The sequence below is a fragment of the Mustela erminea genome, chromosome 7, assembly GCF_009829155.1.
Source record: "Mustela erminea isolate mMusErm1 chromosome 7, mMusErm1.Pri, whole genome shotgun sequence".
NCBI classification, from domain to species: Eukaryota; Metazoa; Chordata; class Mammalia; order Carnivora; family Mustelidae; genus Mustela; species Mustela erminea.
This window is the reverse complement of record NC_045620.1, coordinates 11,025,613-11,044,546: the sequence shown is the minus strand read 5'-3', so window position 1 is coordinate 11,044,546 and position 18,934 is coordinate 11,025,613. Positions and strand designations below refer to the sequence as shown.

The 18,934-nt window shown below is 56.2% G+C and overlaps 1 long non-coding RNA gene across 1 annotated transcript; it reads right to left on the bottom strand.

Moving 5' to 3' along the window:
* Window positions 1-11,570: 11,570 nt before the first annotated feature.
* On the bottom strand, window positions 11,571-13,750 carry LOC116594831. The gene is made up of 3 exons (XR_004287435.1): window positions 13,445-13,750; window positions 13,045-13,350; window positions 11,571-12,446 (listed from the first exon to the last, which is right to left on the bottom strand). It is a non-coding gene; the product is annotated as an uncharacterized LOC116594831 (long non-coding RNA).
* Window positions 13,751-18,934: the final 5,184 nt, after the last annotated feature.

Genomic DNA, 18,934 nt, shown 5'->3' with positions numbered 1-18,934 from the left:
GGGAGATAGACAAGCACCAATGAATACTTCATACAACGTGTGATGGTAAGGGTGAGGAGGGAAGAATTAAGCATAGCTGGGAGAACCAGAAGGCCAGAGAGAGTGGTCTTCATGTTGGGCAAGAGTTGAAGGAAGATGTCTCTCAGGAAGTGATGCCAAGCAAAGATTTGAAGGCAGTAAGGGTGGGAGTGGGGGCATGTGAATATTTAGGGAAAGAGTTTCAGGTAAAGGGAATAGCAAGTGCAAAGGTCCTGAGGCAGGAATATGGTTGGCATAATCAAGGAAGAGCAAAGAAACCAGTGTAGCTGGAGCAGAGTAGATGAGGTAGGATAAGGTCATTGAGGGGAGGGGGTGGGCTGATCAAGCAGACCACAATAAAGATTTGGCTTTTGTTCCACAGGTGGGAGCCCCTGAGGAGGGTCCTGAGTAGAGGGACAATGGAGATGGTGAGATATGGTCAGATTCTAGATAGATTTGGTGGGGGGGGTTGCCCTATCTTAGTTATGGACTGTGGTGAGGGTTAGGGAGAAAGGTGCCAAAATAATCTCATATTGGAGTCAGGACCTCAATTCTCTAGGCAGATAGGCAGGACCCCCTTACCTCACCTCTACCCTGACAAGAGGCCCAATCTTTGGGCCAGCACCCCACCATCAAGTGAATGAAGGCTTCCAAGTTCAGGCCTGAATCTGTGTCGGGTAGGGAACAACTTCTCACTAGCTAGCCTTCCCCCATGGAGGGCTTCTAGGTGGAGGGGAAGACTTCTTTTCTTCTCTTTCATAACCAGCAGGCTAGCCAGGGCCTTGGTCAGGCCTGGGAGGGGGCCACGCAGTGGGGAGCGGTGAAGCAGAAGCCAGCTGTGAGGGGGAGAAGCAGGCTGTGACCAGCCCAGCACCCACCCTTCACATAGACTTAGTGTCTCATCCCTCTGGCCATGGTCCCCCACCCCCAGCACGGTTAGGCCCATGGGATCCTGTTCAGAGCCTCAGCCAGTGACTCAGCAGGAATCACCCCAGACAGGAGCCAGTGCCCCAGCGCCCAGACCAGAAACCACCCCTGACCTGTCCGGCTGGACAGGAACAGAGACCAAGTGGGTGGAAAAGCCCACGGACGAGGGTAGCTGGAGGGAGGTGGCATAGAAAGACACCCCCTCCCCCCAGTCCAGATGCAGCCCTTAGACACCTGCCAATGGGGTCCATTGGGACCTGGGTCATAGTTTTAGGTGGGGGTTCTGCCAGGAGGGAACCTGGGGCTTCCACCAGGTTCCACTGAGGCCTTGAGGCTTGTCCCGGCTTCGCTGGGCCATGTTGGGTTGCCATGGCATATCATGTCCATTCCATGGATTTGTTCCTGTTCTATCGTGTGTTCTGGTCTGTTCTAGAGCTTTCCACTCCTTTCTATGCTCTTGTGTTTCTTTATGGATGCATTCAGCAGATATTTATTGAGAACCTACTATGTGCCAGGCAGCGTTCTAGGTGCTGAAGTTACAACATTGTCTAAAGCAAGACTCCTGCTTTCAGGAGTTCACAGGGAGACTAGCAACAAATAAAAGAAGAATGTCAGGAGGCCATGAGAGCTGTGGAGAGCAGTGGGCAGAAGACAGACCATAGACTAGAACTGTGTGGGGTGGGGTGGGCTACTTTCAGCCATGGGGTGGAGTGGGATCAGGAGTAGCCTCATGGAGAACGTGACATTTGAGCAGAGACAGGAAGCAGGAGTTATTCCCTCTGGGAAAGGAAATAACACCCAGTTCCAACACTAGCAATATACACTGACAGCCTGTCCCCTTTCCGGAGTCTTTTCAGGACTAGCTCGTTCCTCCTCAACACAAATGTTATGTTGCCCATGGCACAGATGGGGAAACAGAGTCAAGCAGTTATCTGAGGGTCAGGAAGGGCATTCCAGGCAGAGGGAACAGCAAGTGCAAAGGCCCTGAGGCAGGACTGTGCCTGATGTGTTCAAAGGACAACCAGGAGGCCAGGGAGTGCTGGAGCAGATACCAAGGGGACAGTAGAAGACACGGGGTGGGGAACAAGTCTTCAGAGCACTGTGAGCAATTGAAGGATTTCCAAGAATGTCTTTGCCTTTGCACCGCGTAGAGCAGCAAACCTCACCACCTGAAATGAATCTGCAGGCATTTTGATCCAAGCCTTGCCCGTTTAGGACCTGATCTTGTACAAGTCTTCCCTCTGCCCTCTGGACCGAGGCCAGCTGTAGCAAGGCCAAGGACCGGTTCCTTCTTTCCTTCCTTCTTTCATTCATGGATTCATTCATTCCACCAGCATCTACTCAGCTGCCACAACGAGGAGGCAGACACGGTCGCTGTCCCCGGGGAGCTGGAAGTCCAACAGGGGAAGCCCAGATGGAGGATCCCAGAAACCTGGCTAGCAAACTGGGAATGCCAGCTGCTTCTGGGGAGGGAATTAACACCTGCTCCTAGAATGATGAGGACCGAGCTGTACTAGGGCAGCTCACTGATTCTTACATCTGTGACTGCCTCCATTTCACAGATGGGAAAGCTGAGGCACAGGGAAGTAAGCGGCAGGATGGGCAGAGCCAGGTTTTATTCCTGGGTGGTTTGTTCAGGCCCCGCCCACTGGAGGTACCTGGGGCCACTCACTGTGCATGGAGCTAAGGGACTTAGGGGACAGGTTTATGCTGTTGTTAGGTAGGAAACGATTTTTTTTTTTTTTTTTTTTTTTTTGATAAATCGCAAGCCCAGCCTGAATAGCCACGGCTGGCAGAGCTGGGAGCAGGAAGGGATGTGAGTGATCTCAGAAGGGCAGGCTGGTCATCGTTCAAGGTCACGGTGTCGCGGCGCAAGCCAGCTGGAGCAGCTTCAACCAGCAGCTCCGCGTGGAACGTGTGTCTGTGTGCGGTGTTCGTGTCTCTCTGTGTCCGTCTGTGCGTGTGTGCTCTGTGTCTGATTTGGAGCTGTGTGTGCTTCCGTGTTTGTCAGGGCCTGTGGGTGTGTGCCGTGAGTATGTGTGTGTGTGTGTGTGTGTGTTGTGTGTCTGAGATTTCACGTGATTGCATATGTGTACATCAATGTGTGTCCTAGGTCTGGTGTTTGTGTCAGGGGCCTGGAGACGTGCGCTGAGTGTTATTGTGTGTGTTGAGAGTGTTGTGTGTGTCTGCTGTGTGCTTGGGGGTGTGTATGCGCGTGTGAATGTCGTAGGAGTGTCTGTGTTCCTCTGATTGTGATGTGGTCCCCTGGGTGTGAGGGCAGGGGAGGACTCTTCCTGCAGACACACCCAGACCGGTGGCGATGGCTTCCGTTGCAGAAGACAGATCTGGGGGGCAGAGGTGAGTGATGAGTACCCCTCACACTTGATAGCAACGATGAAATGAGACTAGTGAGAATTGTACTAGGAGCCACATTCTCTGTGTGTTGGGGGAGTCAGCACATGGCCCCAGGAGCCGGGAGCCCAGGGTTCAAATCTTCCTTCCGTGCTTCCTGGCCAGGGGCTCCGGGCCATAGGCTCCACCTCTCTGGTCCTTGGTCTCCTTGCCCTTTGGGACATGTCACGCACTTGGCTTTACATCAAAGAGTAAAGCCCTCTTCCTCCTCTCTGGCACCAGCCCTAGGTTCATTTGACAGATAAGAAAATGGGGCCCAGAGAGGGTAGGCCCTTGCCCAGGACCACCCAGCCAGGAAATGAAAGAGCCAAGATTTGAAGCCACCAAGTTTTCGGTGCCCACAGACACACACCCCTCTCTAAAATGTGCAAACTGAGCTCACAAACCCACTTAGAAGAAGCCCCAGGCTCTGCACACACTCACACGTGGGGGCCCTGGCTAGAGAAAGGCCCTGAGCTCAGCAGTGCCTGGAAAGATCAGAGGGCTGTTCTTTCCCAGCAGGGGTTGCAAATTCTGGTGCCTCCAGGGACTGCTTTGGGGAGCGCAAACCCTTCCTCCCCTGACCACTGCCTGAAATGTCACACTTGGTCTTCTTTCCCTCGTGGGGCAGATGGATGACTCTACTTGCCTACAGATGCCAGGCACGTACTTCAGTGAGCAGACACCGGGCTATAGGGTTTGGTGGGGACTGTGGTGGGCAGGGATTCACTGTCATATAGGAAAGGGGGCCCATTGCCCTGGGAACATGGGAAGTCTGGATTTTGATGGAAAACTGTCAGCAAGGAATTCCAGTTGCTTTAAACGCTGTGGGGGCCAAAATGACTCCTCTGTTCTTCTGTGGGTGTGGCTGGGTCCAAGGGTCCCCAGTTTGTGGCCTCAGCCTTCTGGCTGCGGCCAGAAGCTGGATGCTTGCTCTATCCCTAGAGAAGTCCCAGGACTCCTTGCATTCAATTTTCCTGTGACCTGGGCTGGGGGAGGACCCACGAAGTAGAGACCTCGGACTCTGGGGAAGAGCTAGACCTGGACAGAGAGAGAGAAGGCTCTGTCCTGCCTGCAAAAGTCATTTCTCACCCCACCTCCATTCCGCCCATCTCCTGGCGTCTGCCGGGATCTTAATGGATAAAACATCCTGCCAATGCCTAAGTTTCCGCCTCCATCCAGAGATGGGCGCCAGCTCAGGGGAGTGGCTCTGGGCGCCCGGATGGAGGGAGTCAGTGTCAGTCCAGTCAGCCTACAGAGGCCCAGAGTTCCCAAAGGGCAGGGTCATTACGGAAGGCTTCCTGGAGGAGAGGGTGGGGCTAGAAGCAGTTCTGTGGCTGCTGGCCTGGGAGGCAGGAGGTTTGAGCTCCACCCAGACCCCCCACAAGAGCAATGACTATATCATCTTGGTCTCTCTGTGTCCATAGCTCCCAGGTTAGAGTCTGGTACATAGCAGGCACTTGATAAGTTTTTGTAGAATGAAAGAACAGAAAAGAATACCTTTAGAGAACAATTTCCCTATGCTAAGAACCCTGTGAGGTAGTGTCGTTTTTACCTCCCATTTTATACATGAGGAAATAGGCACAGAGAGGTTAAGTGATTTGCCAGAGGTCACACAGCTAGCAAGTGACAACCCAGATTCAGACCTGTCTGCAAAGCTTGGTGCATATCACTTCTTGAATGTTTCTGTGTCTGTCTCTACCCGGGGCTATGAAGGTCATAAAAGCTGAGTGTGTCTGTTTGATTCCTGCTCATCTGCTTCTGCCTGGCACATAGTAGGTGCTCAGTAAATCTTCACTGAGTAAATTACAAATGTCCTGACCTATCTCAGAGTCCTCAGACAAGTCACTTCTCTCTGAGCCGGTTTCCTCATCTGTGCAAGGGGCACACTGAGAAATGACCTCGTGAGTCGTTTTGACAATGAAGTGATCTGCTCAGTAAATCCCTACCTGCTAAATATGTGTTTTCAGTGAATTCGGGCCTGATTAAAGGCCTGGCACACAGTAGGTTTTCTGCAAAGGCTATAGTGACATTGATGGCCCAAAGAGGGATAAGTTGAAGGAATAGGAAAAAACACTCAGGTACTGGTTCTGCCTGCTGTGTGACCTAGGCAAGTGCCTTGCCCTCTCTGTCCCCAGGTCTCTATCACTTCAGCTACATTAGGGGATGACCACAGCAACAGCTTCCAGGGTTGCTGGGAAGCCTAGTAAATTCTGTAAAAACCGGAACCAGTCCACCCTCAGCAGGTGCCCCCATGCTCCCCTCCCCCAGCCCCCGGGCCGGAGGTTCCCCAGCTGCCTGGGGTGAGTAGGGAGGCCACAGCCAATGGTGTCTATGAAGAAGGATGAAGACCCCGGCCTGCTGCTGCCCCCCTCCCCCGCCAAGCCCAAGCAGGGTGCACCTGCCCCAGGTCATAGAGCACAGGCAGGGAGCCGAGGGGGTGGGGAGTAGGCATCCTGGGGGTCTCTGAGGACAAACTGTCTATTGTGGCCTTGTGGGTGGCGGGGGCCCCTCAGGGCCTGAATGAGGGTGAGGAGGCAGGGGCAGGTGTGGGAGCAGGTGTCCACTGTCATCCCACAGCATTACCCGGCAGGAGGGAGGGGTAGGGCAGGGAGTACCCCCCAAACATGCCCTGGAACCGGCCTGGCTGGTCAGACACCTGTCCCCGGCTGCTGCTTGTCAGGACCCATCACAGGCCTGAGCCGGGCCCTGGGTGAGGGGGGTGGAGGGACCCTCCTGGGGTGGAATTCCAGTCCTACCCCTTCAGGCTGGGGACACTGGGCAATCACTTCATTTCTCTGAACCTGTTTCCTTATCCACAAATTGGGGCTGCAACTCCCTTCTGTGAATTTTCCAGGCACATGTGAGGCATGGGGCTTGGCGGGGGTTCTCTGAGAAATGTTTTGGGGGCTCAGCTACTAACAGATCCCCCCCGACAAAGATTATATCATTTTCCATTTCATTGTTTCTCTCAAGAAACATTTGCTGGGCACCTACTATGTGCCAGAATCATGCCAGGCCCTGGGGACCAGCAAGGCTCCTGTTGCAGGAAGAAGGCAGACAACCCATGGGAAAAAGAGTGAGCCCGAAAATTCCAGACAGTGGTACAGGCGATGAAGAATTAAACAAAGGTGCTAGAGGGGGACAAGGGCAGGAGGTCAGGGAGACATCTTTGCGGAGGTGACACAGAGCGACCTGGAGGCGGGGCCGCAGCAGCCGGGAAGAGTTGGGGAGTGGGCTCCCAGCAGCTGCCACCGCCAGGCAGACCTCCTTCCTCCTTCCCCTGGGGCCGAGCTGGCTCTGCATTTACAGAGGAGCTGCAAGGAGGCCCCTCCATAAGGGCGTCTGGCCTGGGGGGACCCTCCTGCCCTGTTCCCAGGGGCTGAGGCCAGGGGGCAGGGCAAGGGCCAGGCTGGAGGAAATGGGGCCAAGCCCCTGGGGCAGCAGACTCTCCCGGGACGGCTAATATCGCGAGTGCCGGTGACGAGACCCAGTCCCGGGTGGCAGGGGCCGGGGGCCTGGGCCTCCATAAACAGCCACGGCTCGTAAAGCAGATCAAAGCTGCCTGTCCGAGCCCTGGCCACTTCCTGCAGGGCCCAGAGCCCCCAGCTCGTGGGAAGGGGCCTCTCGGACTCGCTCTGGGGTCTCTGTGGGGCTGGTGGCAGCTCCCTGAGCCTGCCCAAGCCCCCTTTTCCCCACCTACCTCACAAGGGGGCTTAGTGGAACCTCTGGACAGGTCCTTTCATCCTCCAGCTTTGACAAGAGTTTAGCTTCTGGAACCGCAGGTCTGGGAGTTCCAATCCCAGTGCCGCCACTGGGTGACCGCAAACAGTGACCCCCACCCCATCCCACCAGATTGTCCTCGGCCCTCAAATGGGGCTCATGACGGTATCTGCTGTGGAGTTATATTACCTAATTTATAATTTGTAATTAGAGTTGATTGCTTATCTAATGATAATTCGGTATCCGCAGGCAGCGGGACTGACAGAGGTCCGGCGAGCAGAAAGTCCCAGTCCAGGCACCTCGGCGGCTTTTCTGCACAGGTCTGGGCAAGGAGATGCCCTGGAGGTGAGGATTTCCAGGCCAGGTGGAGGTTGGTCTGGCCCAAAGCCTAAAGTCCAAGGCCCTGGGGGGAAGCAGCCCTTCCCAGGCCTCAGGGCCCTGGGGTGGGGGGGCTCCAGGACCAGACGGCCAACATGGCCTCCCTCTGCCCTGCGCAGCCCTCCCCAGCACACTCTCAGCAGGGGCCACACCGCATAAAAGTGCTCTATACTCCTCCTCCCGCGGACAGGACTAGGACTGCTTTTTTCGGGTCTTAACATGCGCTGTATAAAATACAGACGGACCCTGTCTGTCTCCCCCACAATTATCAGCTTCCTAAGGGCTGGGCTGTTATTGTTTTTTTTTGTTTTTTGTTTTTTTCTGTTTTGTTCCTAGCTGCACCCCACCCACCCCCGGGGGTTCCTAAAACAGTAGGTGCTTAATAAGTATTTGTGGAATGCTTGAATGAGTGTTCACCCAGCTCCGGGAAGTACGGTCTATTGTTATGTCAATATACGAAGGAGGAAAGTGAAATCCAGCAAGGCATGAGTTGCCCAAGATCTCAGACAGCTGGGGAGTGGGAAAGACAGGGCCGTGGTAACAGCAGTATTGGCAGCTAAGGCGCATTGAGCACCTACTATGTGCCAGGCACTGTAATGGGTGTTGGAATAGAAGTGGAAGAAAAAAGCCAGGCACATAGGAAGTGCTTTCTAGGGGCTCTTCTTGGAATCCTGAGTGGGATTGTCCGTAGAGGAGGGGACCGGTACACCCATTTCACAGATGAGGAAACTGAGGCTGAGAGGGATTAAAAAACTAATCTATTCCAAACAACAAGCCTGGTTTGCTGGGCTGTGTTCTGGACCCTGGCTTTACATTCAGCATCTCTCAACTTTACCACGTCTTCTATTATACTTTCCAACGAAGAAACCGCACTCTGAGAAGCAATTTAGTGTCTGTGGTAAGATGGCATGAGGGAGCTTGAGCTCATTTCCAGGCTCTGTTCCAGGACCTGTCTGCACTGGGAGGCGAGCAGGCCCAAACAGAGAGGCCCATTGCACACTTGATGCCTCAAAGCCAGAGGACCCTCCCTGGTACTTTAGTTCCCCCAAGTCTCTATAGGGTCCGGGGCTCTCCCGACCCCAGCATAGAATGGGCAGGTGGCTTCTTTCCCAATTCATACTTGGGTCTCCCATGGTCTCCCGGCAGGGAAGTGGGGGGAGGCTGAAAAAGTAGTGGCAACTGTGCTGTGTGACCTCAGGCAAGCTGCTGTGCCTCTCGGAGCTACCAGTCTCTAGTAAATCCATGGAGTCTCAGCTTGCTGAGAAGGCTCTGGGCTGGGGTCTGGAGCCAGGCTCTGGGGAGGAGTGAGGATTACTCGTAGGCTTGGCACCTGAAAGCACCTGCTCTCTGCCTGGAAGGACCAGGGAGAGAGGACACTCACCTTCACCCCTGCCCTAGGCCTGTTTCTCCCTGTTCCCTGTTAGTGCTCCGCAAGCCCTCAAGAGATGGGGCCCAGTCCTGTCCACTGGTCCCAGCTGACCTCTTCTGGCCTGCCCTTCATCACTAGGAAAGAAAAGTGAAGCAGAAGGAGGCCACATTCTGCAGACCCCGAGTCTTTGCCGCACCTGTCCTGAATCTTCCTTACTCGTCCTTGACGGCTGCTTACCCCGTGATCCTTTCTGTCATTCTATCCCTGCAATGTCCAGCTCCCAGTGTCCCAGCTCTTAGAGAGTGGGAAAGCGAGGTGCAGAGAGGTACCTGGACTGGTCCTGAGTCCAAGGAAGCCAGGACATCCTTCCCAGAGTGCCGCCCGGGGATCTCTCTGAAGGCCAGCCTTCCCCGTCATGCCCCTGCCTAGGGTAATAATGCTTCTGTTGAGGGAGCAGGCACAGTGTGCACTGTCCCCCCATTTTACAGGAGAGGGAGCTGGGCTTCAGCTACCTCCCTGAGGTCACATGGTCAGGAGATGGCAGAGACTCTGACTACAGAGGGGGAGGGTCTTGTCCAAGGCCATGCAGGCCCCTATAGGGCCTAGATTCCCACCGAGGCTGGTCTGGTGCTGAAGAGCCTTCCCATGGCCCCAGTGGGGTGGGGGCACCGCCTGGAATTTCGTATTGGTTTGGGCAGAACTTGGGCAAGACCTGAGTGAGAAGCTGTGGGGAGACTTCCCATGGCCCCTCCTCGCTCTCAGGCAATAACCCGGACTGAGGGGCCAAGCCCCCACCTTCCGCCAGCATGCAGTTGGGGGGCAGAGGCTGGAGGCTAATGTCCTGGCTTCCAGGTCTTTCTCCCTCATTGTCTGTCCTTGCCCCTGTCCCCCCACCCCGCCCCAAAGTACCTGCATCCTTGGGAGTCTCCTTCTTCTTTTTTAAGATTTTATGCAGACTCCCCACTGAGCAAGGAGGCTGATGTGGGACTTGATCCCAGGACCCTGGGATCATGACCTGAGCTGAAGGCAGACACTCAACCAACTGAGCCACCCAGACACCCCGAGTGTCCCTTTCTTACCATCCAATGAGTAGACTCGGCCAAAGTCCGGGCTCTCAGAGAGCACAAGATCATGACCTTGGAGAATCACTTCCCCCTTCTGAGCCTCAGTTGCCTCTTCTGTCAAGTGGAGTCATTGCAAGGGTAGAATGGGGAATGCCAGCTCAGCGCTTTGGGAACGACACTTCCCCAAGGGAGGGAGTCATCAAGGTCCTGACACTGACCTGATTCGGTTTCTCAGATGGGGAGCTGAGGCAGTAGAGGTCAGGGGACCCATACAAGGACACAGCCAGCGGAGGGCTCCCCCCTACCATTTCCTAAGAAGTGGCTGTGCAATGTCAGGAAGGCATGTGATAGTGTCGGACACCCTGAGTTCAAATCCTGGCCCCGCCACTCACTGTGTGGCCTCAGGCAGGTTACCCTTCCTCTCTGAGGCTCAGTTTTCTCTTCTGCAAAATGGGAGAAAACTAACCTGGCGGCAGGACTTTTGAGCTAATTCAGCATGTAAACTCCTAATGACAGGGCCTGGCACCCAGTAGACCTTCAGTTCGTGCTAGGTCTTCCCAGAGGAGAGGCTGTGCTGGGCCTTCTTGGCTCCATGGCTGGAGAGGGTCAGGAGTCCGGCTAGTGTGGCTGGTCACTGACCTTCTGCTCTATGTAAACAGGATCCCAGCCCTTCTGCCTCTCCCCCTCCCTGGTGCTGGTGAGCTGACCGCAGCCACTGCCCTTTCTTACGCTTTCGGGTACTTGGCCCTGCTGGCCTTTCCTGCCACACCCCAACCACGCTAGCTCACTAGCGCTGTTCTCCAACCTGGCCCCTTTTGCTCCTCTGTTCTCCCAGCTCACTCCAGCCTCAGGGCCTTTGCACCTACAGGTCTCTCTCCCTGAATTCTCTTTTCCCCATATTTCCCTTTTTTTTAAATTTTTTTATTTTTAAGATTTTTTAATTTATTCATCTTACTGACAGAGATCACAAGTAGGCAGAGAGGCAGGCAGAGAGAGAGGAAGGGAAGCAGGCTCCCTGCTGAGCAGAGAGCCTGATGACACGGAACTCTATCCCAGTACCCCAAGATCATGACCCGAGCCGAAGGCAGAGGCTTTAACCCACTGAGCCACCCAGGCGCCCCCATATTTTCCCTTTTTTTTTTTTTTAAAGATTTTATTTATTCATTTGACACAGAGAGAGAGAGAGAGGGAGAAACAGGTTCCCTGTCGAGCAGAGAGCCCAATGCAGGGCTCAATCCCAAGACCCTGAGATCACGACCTGAGCCGAAGGCAGAGGCCTAACTCTCTGAGCCACCCAGGCGCCCCTATTTCCCCTTCTTTAACAGAGATTTTATTTTTAAGTTCTATCATTAGAATCTAAAATAGGACCTAAAATACTTTAGACATTTAACAGATATTTGTCCCATAAATAAATGAATGAATTTTAATTTCTGATCCAATGTAACAGTCTATGTTTTCTAATAGAGCCACTCAACCCGTTTTTTTTTTTTTTTTTTTTAAAGATTTTATTTATTTGTCAGAGAGAGTGAGCGAGAGCGAGCACAGGCAGACAGAGTGGAAGGCAGAGTCAGAGGGAGAAGCAGGCTCCCTGCAGAGCAAGGAGCCCGATGTGGGACTCGATCCCAGGACGCTGGGATCATGACCTGAGCCGAAGGCAGCTGCTTAACCAACTGAGCCACCCAGGCGTCCCTCAACCCGTTTTTTATTTACGTGGATATGTTTGGTCTCCTTTCTTCCTCTCTTCTGTTTCCTGTTGACTGGCTGACTGACAGACCGACAGACTGACAGACTGAATGAATGAAGCTGAATCCTGTGATTGCTGGGACAGGCTGGAGACGGGGACTTCTCCAAGCTGCCCTGGGCAGTCTAAGGTAGGGAGAACTGACCGGGGAGACCCTACATTCCTTTTTTTTTTTTTTTTTTAAAGATTTTATTTATTTATTTAAGTAATCTTTTTGCCCAACATGGGGCTGGAACCTACAACTCCAGGGTCAAGAGTCGCGTGCTCTACCGACCGAGCCAGCCAGGCGACCCAGGTACCCCTCATTCTCACAAGTATTTATTCCACAGCTCTCTGTCCCCCAGATAAGGGCTTATCTTTGTCTCAACCAGCGTCCCTCACCCCTTCCCTCCCACCGCCACCCCCACTTCCCTGCAGGAAGTGCCAAGCTTATGAGTCTGGCTTCTGGAGCCAGACCTGCCTTCTCGTCCCAGGTGCCCTGTTCCCCGGTGGTGGGGTCCGACTTGCCCCCCACATGTCAGGTGGCGGCGATGGTATTCACTTCCTGCCGTGACGGCGTTGAGAGGACCAAAGGGCACGATGCAGGGCTGAGGCCTTCGCACGGCGCCTGGCTCCGAGTGCGTGCTGGGTAAGCGTCAGAGGTGACTGCACCATTGTGTTCTCGTACCTCAGTTTCCTTCCATTGTACAGGAGGCCGCTTGTCACTTCCTGGTGGGCACCTCAGGGTCCCGCCTCAAAGTCTGGAGCTAGAGGACTGTTTGGTCCTCCGTCCTCGTCCTTCTGCCCCAGCCGCAGAGAGGGTCGTTCTCCAGGACTCGGGGTCTTCCCCAGAGGCCTGTCCGACCAAGGGAAGGTGGGGTGAGGAGTCAACACTAATGTGTGGAGAGCAGTTCGGTCCCAACCCATGGTCACACCAGGGTCATCCCCATCACACAGATGGAGAAACTGAGACCTGCCGGCTCATTAAATCCCCGGACACTGCCTGTGCTCCTACTGTGCGCGGGCTGTGCTGGGCCCAGTGGGGAGGACGGAGGACAGAAAAAGCAACCCACCCTGCAGGATTTAAATCAATGGTCTTGCCCTGCTCCTAAAAGTCTCCCAGAGAACCTTCCAGCATTCCTGAAGGGGTGGGGGGCCCCAGTCCCTTTGCACAAAGGAGAAAGTGAGGCCAGAGAGAGGCCTTCCCAGGCAGAACCGCCAGCCAGCCAGTCTCCCCGGGGTGGGGCAGCCTTCCTGCCTCCGCACCAGCTGGTGCCCCGAAGGAATGTTCTTCCTCAGCCGCTGGCCTGGCCCATGCTGCTCAGGCGCCACTTCCTCAGGGACCCTTCCAGGCTGGGAGGTCGAGGTCAGGCCCTTACACTCTTGCTCAGGGGCCCAAGGCTTTCCTCTCCTATAACCCTTCCCTGCCCACTCCCATGCTCTCCCGGCTTTACCTGGCAACGAGTAGGTGCGCCATCCACACGTGAACCAGCCCCTGCAGGGGCCCCGCGCCAGGGAGACACTCCCCCGCCCCAGACGCCCCTCCCCCGCCGCTGCAGGTGCACCTTGCCGGGAACCTGTCTCCTCCTCGTCCACAGCTGCACTTCTGCATTTCGTTGGAGCGATGACTGCATTGCTGACGAGCATCGTCTTCTCTAGAACACGAGCTTCCCAAGCACGGGGGAGCTCTGCCCGTGCCCCGCGCAGTGTGCGCCTGCACCCAGCACAGCACCTGGCCCACAGCAGGGGTTAATCACTCTCTGCGGAAAGAAGGAAGAGAAGGAAGAAAGAAGATAGGGAGGGGTTGCAGTTTACTTATCCAGCTTTTCATTCGTTTATTCAGCAAATGCTTACCGGGCTCTGATTGCAGACTGGTTTGGGGACAGAGCATGACCAACACAGACACAATTCCTGCCCTGGGGACCCTGACTTTCTGGTGGCTGCAAGCAATTGTGATGTTGGTGGTGGAAAGCGCTACGGGGAAAGGGAGAGCGGGAAGGGCTGCAGACAGGGTGTCTGGGCTCCTGGGAGGGGGCTCCTGGGAGGAGGCGGCAAGAGGCAGAGGCAGGGGCAGGTCCCGGGTTCCCCGCCCCCAGCTGGCAGATGCGGGGCTGTCGTAACTGTGGGCAGCCAGGGTTGCCAAATGCCACCACAGCTGCGTCACTGAGAGCCGGGAGGGCTGGTTGTCGGGGGCGGGGTGGGGGGGGAGGCGGAGGCGGGGACTAGGTGGGGGGTAGGCGGGGGCGGGGACTAGGTGGGCGGAGCCCCCACGCTGAGCCCGCTTCAGGCCCGAGTCACGCAGAGCCGGGGCAAAGCCCGCCGGATGTCCACTCTTAGTCACTCTGCGTAATGCAGCTGCATGGACCATTGTCAACATACCTGAGTGTTGCGTTCCCGCTCCGAGAAAGAAAACGTGGCAGAAACCACGGAAGACCCTGTGCGTGCCCTGCCCCCCTTCCAGAGCTGACTTCATCCTGAATTTGGCGTGCCTGACCTTGTGTGTGATTTCATCATATTACTTTCCTGGGTTTGCTCGGCGTGTCCCTGGGCAAGGCACTTATCCTCTCTGGGCCTGGGGTTGCTCCTCCCTGTGATGGGAGCAACCACACGCCGCCCTCAGAGGTCCCGTGAGAATCCAACCCGCTCCTCCGTGTCAAGTGATCAGATGAGAGCCTGGCACATCGGAACTCATTCTTGTGGCGGAACACCCAGGACGGGGGGGATGCAGACAAGAATGTACCCTTTAAACAAGCTCTCTTGTGGGGGTGCCCGCCGCTGGCTGCGCTGGTGGTGTGGGGTGCGGAGGCTCTCATTCTGGTTCATTCTGCTCCACTCCCTGTGGGGTCCGCCTCCCCCATCCGCCTGGAAAATCCAGGGTGCAAGCCTGCCTTGTTCTCTCTGTCACCCCAGCTCCCAGCCCAAAGTCTGGAGACTCCCAGGATTGGTTTGTGGAGTGAATGAAGGGGACTCAGTTTCCTCATCTGTAGAATGGGTCTTCTCATTGGCACGAGAAAGTGCCTGATGCACAGTAGGTGCTTTGTAAACTCTTTATTTCCTCCTTTCCCTACTGTACCCCCTCTCCTCCTCCTCCCCCTGGGGCTAGTGCTGGAGCCCACTGCCCTTGGGGCAGCCATGATGCCAGCTGATCCAGGCTTTCCCCTAACTTGGTCATTCATGCATTCATTTCGGCATGCATGCATACAACAATTGTGTGTGTGTGTGTGTGTGTGTGTGTGCACCTGTTGTGCTCCAGACTATGCTTTAGGATTTGGGGATTCAGAAATGAATCAAACAGGCAAAAATCTTCATCTTCCTGGAGGTGACATTCTGTCAGGGGACATAGCCACTGGACAAGAGCGTGACCCAAGCTAAGATTCGCTGGGGCTGGGCAGGGAGAACCAGGGGGAGGCTCCTGCTTAACCTGGTCTGGAGGTGTGGGGAAGGTGGTGAGCTCAGACCAGAAGGGTGAGAAGTTAGCCAGATGAAGGGTACAGAGGCTGTTCCCGATGGACGGACTGTGCAGAGGGTGAGGGGGGCCTGGCGATTTGGGGACCTGTCTGTGGCTTGGCCTGGATGGAGGGGAGGGGGGCGGGGGTGGGACCTTATCCTGAGAAGTGGGTGGTGATCTGGGAGGGGGCTGGCTGGATGTAGGCTTCGCAAGTTTTGCTCTGGCTGCAGCATGGGGCCTGGCCTGGAGAGCGGAGGCTGGAGGTGGGAAGATGAGGGAGGCCGGAGTTCTGTCCACCCATCAGAGGAGAGGAGGCAGGCAGGCTCAGATGTGCTGGCCCGGATCCGAGTTTCCCTAGAAACAGGTCTGGAAACAGGCGGCTGATGAGGCTTCCCCTGTCCTCCCAGGGGACTGGATCAGGCGTCAGCACACCTCTACCACGAGGACGGTTGGATAATGGCCCTTGGGCCTCCGATGCTAACCCCCGTGACTGGCCAGGCCTTTTGGGGAAAGGACCCCAACCCCCAACCCCCAACCCCATAAGCATGACGTCCCACCAGCCCAAGATGGAAACAACCCAAGGATGCATCACCCAAGGCCTCATCAAATGCACCAGGATCCATCCAGACAGAATATTCTGGAGCCCTGGGAGAGGCAAAATGGTACAGAGGTTTGGAGCATAGACCTGGGAGCCTGACAGCCTGGGCCTAAATCCTAGCTCTTCCATCACTGCTGTGGTACTAGGCAGGTGCCTTGCTGCTCTGTGCCTCCGTTTCCCCATTTACAAAATAGGGACGATGAGAAGAACAGAGCCTCTTAATAAGATCATTTCAGCCTTATGGCTGATTAATTAATCCACGTGAAGCATTTGGAATTGTGCCTGGGTCATAGGAGGTCAGAGGTACAGAAACCTTTGGTGCCATTATTATTAACATGATGATTAGCAGCAGTCATGTTAGAAATATGGATAAATCCAAGGGAGAGAAAAGGAAGGGGCAGGACAGAACGTAAAGTGGGCTGCTACTTGTACAAAAAGGCAAGAAGAGTAAGTAGATGGTGTGTGTGCAAACATTTGCACCATTGCAGGAGACCCAAGACACTGGCCACATTGAATTCTCTGGTTAGAGGGAGTAGAGACCTGGGAGGAGGGGGTTAGGGACCCGGACTTTTCACTCCACACCTTTCTACCCTCTGTGCTGGGGTGTGTGTGTGTGTGTGTGTGTGTGTGTGTGTGTGCGCGCGCACGTTTCCCCTGTGTGCTTGGATGTATATTCAAAACCAAACACCAGAAAGCAATCCTGCAAGAGGTTTCCTTCGGGAAGGCCCCAGATCCCCCCACCCCCACCCTCCCCAGCCCGCCCCCGCATCCTGGCCTGTGTGTGGCCCAGTCTCGACGCTGCTGGTTTTCAGAGCTCTAGGCCTTGGAGCAGGTCCGAGCTGGAGTGCCCTGCAAGAAAAGGGGCTCCTTGGAGACCCCCAGAGCAGCCTCGGCTCCGGGTGGCGCGGGGTGTGGGGGCTGGGGGGGTCCCGACCGACTGATGAGAACTCCAAATGCTCCCCAGCCCGGGCTGCTAATCACTTCCAGATTGGCCGGGTCAGGGCCAGGGCCGCCGCCGCCTGGCTCCATAAACAGCCCGTTGCTCCAGATGGTGGCTGGCTCCAGCCTGGCGAGCAGGTTCACGGGGGACTGGGCTGGGGGGGGTGGCAGCAGGTGGAGGACCCCCACCCCGTCTCGGTGGGGCGGGGAGGCTCCAAGCAGCCGGCCTCGGCAGCCGCCATCCATGCTGCTCTGAGTCAGGGACGCAGGGCGGGAAGGGGCTGCAGAGCTTGAACCCATTGCTCAGAGGAGAGAAACTGAAGTCCAGAAGGGTCAAGGGATGGTTCAAGGTTGGCGGTAGACAGAGGGAGGGGCTCCTGAGGTTGACGCTGGGTTTGCTTTGTCTCTGTGAATCCGGCAGACCGGCATACCGTGGGGGCATGGTAAAGACCCAAGGGGGGAGGGGAGGGCAGGAGGGTGGGAAGGAGATGGGGAGGTATGTTGCTTCCTACGTTCAAATTCTGGCTCTGAATATTACTCCCTGAGCAAATAAACTATTTTTGTTCTCTGGGCCTTAGTTTCTTCATCTGTAGAATGGGGATGGCTGGAGTTCAGACTTCAGCAGATTGTTGGAAGGGTCAGGGACGTGGCTCCTGTGAACCGCCAGGCTTTGTGCTGGCTGCAGATGTTGCTCAGTCCCCCTCCCCCTCTCCCTGATAGGCCTTTGATTCCTGCTTCTGAGAGCACAGTGGCCTCCTCCAGGAAGCTGCCTGGACTTCCCCTCAGACATCTCCCTTTGTGCCAAGCACTGTGCCCTTCCCACGGCCGCTCTCATGGAATCTCCCCGCAGGGAGCCCTGCTCTGACCCCTCCGCAGACGAGGGGCTGGAGGGTCAGGAGCTCTCTATGCAGTCTCCACCTTCTGACCCTGTCAGTGAGGACACAGGGCATCACGGAGGCAGCGGGACACAGCAAGGGCCTCACTGCCGGGAAGAGGAGAAGTAGGTGCACGCTAGAGCTGTTTCTCTGGGTCACAGGGCGCCCATCCCAAGTCAGGAGACCCGGCTGCTTCTCCCGGCCCTGCCCACTGACCCGAGAGCCCACATCGTGGACAGGAGGCGAGGACCCAGGCTGGCTGTTGCCTTGGTTGGTTCTGGGTTGAGATCCCCCAGAGAAGAGGAGGAGCCCTGGCCTGACCCCGTGTCCCCACACCAGCCTGGAGCCCTGGCTGGGCAGTAGCCTCGTCCCAGGGGAGCAGGCTGCAGAACAAGCTCGGGGGGATGACCCCCTGGTGATCACACCTCCAGATCCCAACCACTGAGCGCCCGTCTCTCACACTCTTAACCTATGCTCGGCCCAGGACATTCTCTGTGCGGCTTGGTTGAGCGAGTGACCAAGCAGCCATACTTTACGGGCCGGCACTCTTGGGAACAATGAACTTCCGGTAACTTTAGAACTCACAGAAGCCACTGCAGGAGGGCCTCCTGTTCCGCCCATTTTACAGATGCGGAAATGAGGCTCAGAGAGGTAGAGAGCCTTGCTCAGGATCACACAGCTGAGCTGTCCTTCGAACCTAGGCCTTCCAGCTCCAGAGCACACTCTCTTAACCACAAGTCCCCACTCCCGGGGCAGAAGGGGGCCTGCTGCGAGCTGGGCCCCTGGCAGGTAGTAGGTGCTTTTCCTTGCCCCTCCTCCCCCTCCCGCCCCATCGCCTAGCGCCTGGATTCAGATTTCAGCCCAGCCTCGAGGTCAGCAGCCTGTTCTGCCCTGAACAGGGAGGAATGTTCGCGGTGGCCTCGGCCCGGGTCCGAGAAGAAAGGCAGCCTTGTGGGCGAAAGGTGAGCCGCTGGGTGGGCGCAGGCGTGTTTACCCAGGGCCGGGCGTGCGGCTCAGGGTGGCGTCGCTGTCAGCCGCGCCGGCTGCCCCGGGCCTGTGCTGGCCTCCAGATGTGGGCTGGCTCCAGCCGGCCGGGCCCCCCCACCCCATGCACAGAGGGGCTTTATCAAAAGCGGCTGTGAGGAGGCCCGGGAGGCCGCCTGTCTCCAGCCTGCTGGCTCAGAGCCCCAGGCCTGCAGAAGCCAGGCCAGCCGCATGCGGGCTTTTGTGCCCAGGGTCTCTGTCCGTGCCACCGCCCGGCCAATCTGCTGTCCTTGGACCCGGGGGGAGCCCAGGCCAGGGGCGCAGCCCCCTTTCCCAGGAAACCAAAGCTCCGGGAAGAATCCAGAGGGATGGCGGTTCAAGAACACTTCTTTTCCATGCATTTTTCTGCATCCCTAAGGGGAGAGGTAACCCACACAGAGTAAAAAAGTGCAAAACTCAGGAAAACTTGAGGGGCGCTCAGGGAGCAGCCAAGGGGAAGG